The 6,355-nt window shown below is 39.9% G+C and overlaps 1 non-coding gene across 1 annotated transcript; it reads right to left on the reverse strand.

Moving 5' to 3' along the window:
* Positions 1-818: 818 nt before the first annotated feature.
* On the reverse strand, positions 819-950 carry LOC141423737 (small nucleolar RNA SNORA51). Its single transcript, XR_012448556.1, has one exon. It is a non-coding gene; the product is annotated as a small nucleolar RNA SNORA51 (small nucleolar RNA).
* Positions 951-6,355: the final 5,405 nt, after the last annotated feature.

Below are 6,355 nucleotides of genomic sequence, written 5' to 3' on the forward strand. Positions count from 1 at the left end.
AGAAATGGAAAGGGAAAGACCTTCTTCCTGACATGCAGGATGCAGAAGCAAAGAGGTCCAAAATGGCAATCTTTTTTCTAGGTGTATTTATACCTTCTGAGCTGGAGATTCCACCTTGAACCCTTACCTAGACAGGTGGTCATATCACCTAACTTTTGCTAAATTCCCAAGCATGGAGATAATGGATGAAGATAGGTCTATTATTTCCGAAGACATGGGGACTAGGAGGAGCCTTTGGTGGGCTTGTTACCCAAAACATGGAGACAATGGGTGTAACATTTAGGGCACTCCTTTCTAGCCAAAGAATTACTTTCTATTCTTAGACTAAATTCTTTATCTAGGAAGATTGCAGTTCACTTAGTATCTAAAGAAAGGGAAGCTGATGGGAAGAATGGTTGATGCTCTTAGTCATTTTCAGCTTTATTTCCTAGTTGCTTTAATTCCTGAATATGGCTAAACTTTTTATGTACATCTATCCTTTTTAATTTCCCAGTCACCTTATCTATCTATCTTGCCTCACTATTGCCAGAGAGAAGTTGGCACCCAGAACATGAAAAAAAAATCTCCAAAACAGACATTGCCACAACTCACATTATCTCCCATCTGTTCTCGTAAGGGCCCACTTACCTTTCTCAGAAGTTGTTTGTTTCCGTAAGTGGCCAGTGTGCTCTCTCTCTCTCTCTCCTCCCTCCAATGTGAAATATGAGCTCCAAATTCTAATCCCTTCCCGAGTCATATTTTTCTGTGAATTCCTGCATTTAAATAAAAATGTGTCATGTCACTTGCAATTTTTTTCTTTTTTTTTTTTTCCCTCTCACCCATGTCTCCCCACTCACAATACAGGTCAGGCACAGGGCCTGGGCTGAGGTATATATGGGATAGGTTTACTTTACCTCCTCTTTCTATGCAGTCAGTATAAAAACACAGCCAGTGGTAAGCACCCTGAGGTAACTTGCAAATATTTTTGTCAGTTTAATTTGCAGACTCCAAGTACTAAACTTAATAGGGTAAAGGAAACGTTTCCTGCCCAATAAGTCTCTTCCCTCCTGAGGTTGTAGAACAATTCAATCTCAGCCATTACTGGCACTGATGCAAAACACAGCTCTTGCTCCAAAGGGAATAAGAAATCATTTCTCTGAGCCATATGTGAGTGATCGTGGCCCATGGACACAGATTCAGGTCACTCTGAATAACATGCTCAAGTGTAGAGGAGGTCACATAAAGCTTTAGAGTCACAAAATAAAAGAAAGTCATAAATCAGTGCTAACCAGTGCATTGGTGGGGACATCAGGTAGGTGAGCTATAGCAAAGTGAGAGAATCTTTTCTCCAAGTTTCAGAGGTTCTTACAGCATTCTTATCTTTAGGGTTGGTGGAGACTAGAAGATTGCTAAGCTTACCCATACATTCCAAGAGTTTTACCTAACGGTCATGAGAATGTTAGTTAGGTCAGATTCAGAAGTTGAAAGTAAATGGCCTTTAAAAGCCATAAGAGAGCCAAAGATAATTTTGGCTCTCAACCTGCAACATTCCATATCTCTGCAATCATGATGTTCTATTCAACCAACACCAAATTGTCTATAGAATCTCAAAGGTAGACATGGCTTCTTCAGAGACCTTCAGCTCCACACTGATAGGGAGGAGACTTCTCTTCCCTATCAGCCTGATGTGTTTCCTGCAAAAAAAGGAAAAGTCACTGGCGTGAGTCCACTCTGATGCTGAGACACTTACTGTCCAGGTAGCATTGCTACCCACGTTCCCACGGATTCCCCTGCTGTGGGGCAGAGAAGTGTTTGCTAAAGCAGGAGCCCTGTGTGTCTAGACTCCTGAGACACAGCTTTCTAAAGCCCAAGCCCCTCCAGGGTCTTTCCACAGTGTAGAAAGCACACCTTGCTGCACTTCATGCTGTTCTTCATTCTTTCCAGTCTTGAGGGCCACCCTTCTCAAAGGACACTTGTTTCTCTCCTATCTCCCCAATGTAATCCTCCCAAGGACGTCAGTCCTTGGAGACATAAAAGCCAGAAGAGTCATCAATTATATTAATTTTCGCTCCTGAGCCTACAACACAAGGCAAAGGAGGGGCTTAGGGGGCAAGCCACCTTCTTGGGATAGAGAGGAAGACACACTGCCCACAGAAAGCACATTATAACATCCCAACAAAACACCCAGCCTGATATTTAACAAGATTCTGCAGGTGTAGCAATGATTGCTAAAAGTAGTGACATCTTAAGCAAAGGAATTGTCCTATTAACCTGGCTCCTCTGGCCCCCTCAGGTAAAATGGCCCCTCTATAGAAAGCTTATGCCAGGTTTGAAGCACCATGCACCTGAGACAATTTGGGTTTGCACATGTTCTTCTTAAAGACACATTCCTCATCACATTCTTAATACTTGGGAGATTTTCATTTCCTTTCAGTAGAGAATTCAAAACTGGGATTCTCACCTTGAAGATAACTGCCCCCTTCCCCCTGCCTTCCACAAACACACACTGGAACCTTGGAATCTCTGAACGTAGTACTTTGCTTCTTCCTAAAGTTGGATTTGCCCATTTTCCCCCTTCACTGAGTTTGATTTTTCTGCCCAGGCCCCCTGTCCATTCAGTAAGAGAAGAGACTTTCCTGCCAAGACACAGTCTCAAATGGTCTCTGAGAAGTAAATATTTAGGGGAACATTTTCCTGCCCCACCCCACACCTTCCAGAAGAATGTCAGCAATAATTCTGGGTTGTAGCCAAGCCGAAAGTAAGCCCTGTCCCACCTGGCTCCTGCTGGAAGCAGCAGCTTTTGAAAATAGCAAAAATAGCTTTTGCTGTCAGGAAGAAGCAACAGGATTCTGGCACCAGGCAGTCTCACACTTCCCTCAAGTCACTTGTTTACCAATGTCTGTCCCAGAGAAGGGAACATGAGGTCAAGGAGGCATTGCTGCTTCCCTCTTGACTGGGCCCAGGTGGCCTGTGAGATGACCTTCTGAGCCAGGCACTTTCATCTGCTGGCTTGGTCCCTGTAAAACCTAAACTCTGACATGCATGGTATCAGAGTGATTCTTCTGAAACACCTCATTGCCTTGCCTGCTGATAATGGAAAATTTAGGAGTCTGAAAGGATAGAGGTTTCCATATCCCAAGTAAGAGAGATTCTAAAAAAGCACAACTCATATTTTTCATAGGGCACTTTTTGAATTTCTCTTTGGTCTAGTCAACAGCAGCTTAAGTCCTTACTCTCTAGTTCTCTCTAGTTACTTTTTTTTTTTCCATTTTTCTTTTATTATTCATATGTACATACAAGGCTTGGTTCATTTCTCCCCCCTGCTCTAGTTACTTATTTTTTTAAAAGCAGGTTCTATTTATAGACTAGGTAAACCGGGGTTTGGAAGGATTAAGTAACTATTTCAGGTCACACGAATGGTAAATTGTCCTAGACTATAGTCCAGGATTACAAGCTAAAATTTCTGGTTTCTTTTTTCATTTGTAGGCCTTTCAGATGTATATTTCACCAAACCAGCTTTAGGTTTATATGTTAGTTAAGATAGACATGTAAAGAACACTGAAACTTCCTACCAATAAAAAGGTTTGAGATTCTGTTAGGAAAAATAGACATGTATCTATACAATTCTAAGAAAACTGGTCTGGGAAATACTAATAGATCACAGTTGGCAAGGGAAATCTAAGCTAGTCTCTATTATTTTATGGAGTTGTTTTCTGTTTATGGTCTGTTAGCTCAATTTAAGCATTAGGTTTGGTGAGTGTGGAGGTGTGTGCAGAGGTGTCCATGGAGTAGACAAATAAGCTTTAATATAGAGCTGGGCAAAGCCAAAGAATAAGCACATTGTATACAACAGAACAACTAGCGTGTTCTGTAGCTTTGAAAAACACTGTGGCCAAACAAAATGTTCTGCCAGGGGCAACATGGGCTAGCTCTCTATCATCTCAGTAGGAACGGGTTACATTTTCAGATTCTATTGGCCCTCTAGGTGCAGCCTAATCCAGTATGCTCTTGTGTAACTGAGTTAGCCAAGAAGACCAACAATTCCATCTGGAAGCTAAGAAAAGAGGAACTAATTTTCAGCTCCTTTCACAGAACTGTATTTTTTTTTCCAGAGAAATCCTTAGTCCTCAAGAAGAGCCTCTAAAGAAAAAGAAAAAGGCATGTTTTCCTTGAGAAGTTATAGCATTTTTAAAATGTACCAAAATACCTTTCAGAAGAACTGAAAGGAAGAAGAATTTATTTTAGCTTAGGTTTCAGAGGGTTCAGTCCATGTTTGTTTGACCCCATATACTAGGGAAGAACATTATGATGGCAGGTGTGGTGGAGGAGATTCTTCATCTCACAACACACAAGAAGCAGAGAGAAAGAAAGAGAGAGAGAGAGAGAGAGAGAGAGAGAGAGAGAGAGAAACAGGAAGGGGCCAGGAACAAGATACTGTGAAGGACCCACCCCTGGTTACTCTCTTCCTCCAGCTAAGACCCACCTCCTAAAATTTCCAGAACCTTCTAAAATAGCATCATCAGCTGGAGAGGAAGCATTCAATATGTAAGACACAACACACAATGTGAGGGACAGTTCATATTCAGACCATAATAATGAAGATTTCATTGGGATCATGTAACTACAATTACCTGAATGCAAAGGTGCCATACAGATGTGATCTCATTTAAACTGCAAGGAAGGATTATCAAAAAGGCAGCATTTGTCACATTTTCAGATGCAAAAACGTGGGCTTAGAAATTTCAAATAATTTTTTTCTATAAGTACCTGTGGAAAGTGATGGAGCTTCTTGACCATATAGCCTTAACCCCTATGCTATACTGCCTAAGGGTATAGCATAAATTAGGATACATTATCTACATGGCATGGTGATTGTACTAGATGATCTAAACTGTGAGCAGTCATTCGTGCAAATTAGAGAACAACTTTATCTTGATGTTTTGAAAGAAACTCTACTTCATAAGCACAGTCAGGATTTTTCTAGTTTTCAGCTGAATAATAAAATGTAGCTCAGTGATAGGGTACTTGCCTAGCATGTGTGGCTTGGGTTCAGTCCCCAGCATGCACAAAGAAACAATAATAAATTTAATTCTCTTTCATATCTTGGAACAAGAAAAAAAATTCACATGAATTATATCCAAATCATTCACATGTGAAAAATCCTGAGTTGATCACATAAGAAATTATTTTGCCCTAAAGGAAAATTCCATGAAAGTTCAAATAGATCTAAAGTAGAGATCTCTATGGAAACTTTACTACAAGTACCAATGACAATGATAGTTTTAAATCATAGTCACAGTCTTCATAGAAAGTTCATTCTTGAAAAGTAAAATTTGTAGCACCAAAATTTATAAAATTGCAATTAGTTTTGTTTACCTGACTTTACCAATTCTAAGACCAAGAAACAAGACAAATCACACAGTTATTTGTAATGTATACACAGACAAAAAATTGTGCCCATACTACATAAAGGTATTTATGTAGAATAGATACTATAAATCAGCAGGAAAATAAACTGTGATCCAGTAGGAATATAGACATAAATATGAAGAGGCAATGACAGTATAAGAAAAACAAATGACTTAGGAACATACAAATAGCCACTCAGCCACCAATAATCAATGCTATACATTTTAAAATCATAAGCTACTTACTCACCCATGTTTATTGCAGCACTATTCACAATAGTCAAGTTATGGAAACAGACAAGATGCCCCACTACTGATGAATGGATTAAGAAAATGTGGTATTTATACACAATGGAATTCTACTCAGCCACGAAGAAGAATGAAATCTTATCATTTGCAAGTAAATGGATGGAACTGGAGAACATCATCCTGAGCGAGGTTAACCAGGTTCAGAAGACCAATAATCGTATGTTCTCTCTCATATGTGGACTTTAGATCATGGACTTTGGTCACATGATAAAGCGAGAGTACACAAGGGAGGTATGAAGATAGGTAAGAAACCCAAAAAACATGATAGTATTTGATGTCCTGAATGCAAAGGAACTAATGCAGAAACTTTAAAGCAACAGAGGCCAATAGGAGAAGGAGATCAGAAACTAGAGAAAAGGTTAGTTCGAGAAGAATCAACTTAGAATGGAACACATATGTACATGGAAGCAATGTGAGGAATCTCCCTGTATAGCTATCCTTATCTTAACTAGCAAAAACTCTTTGTCCTTTTTATTATTGTTTATACTCTCTCTTCAACAAAATTAGAGATAAGGGCAGAACAGATTCTGCCTGAAAGCGAGGGGTTGGGGGAGGAGAGGGAGCGGGTGGGGTGGGGAGAAAGGGAGAGGGCAGGGGGTAGGGAGGAGAAATGACCCAAACATTGTATGCACATATGAATAAATGAAAAATAAAATAAA

Source organism: Castor canadensis, chromosome 5 (assembly GCF_047511655.1).
Source record: "Castor canadensis chromosome 5, mCasCan1.hap1v2, whole genome shotgun sequence".
In the NCBI taxonomy this organism is placed as follows: Eukaryota; Metazoa; Chordata; class Mammalia; order Rodentia; family Castoridae; genus Castor; species Castor canadensis.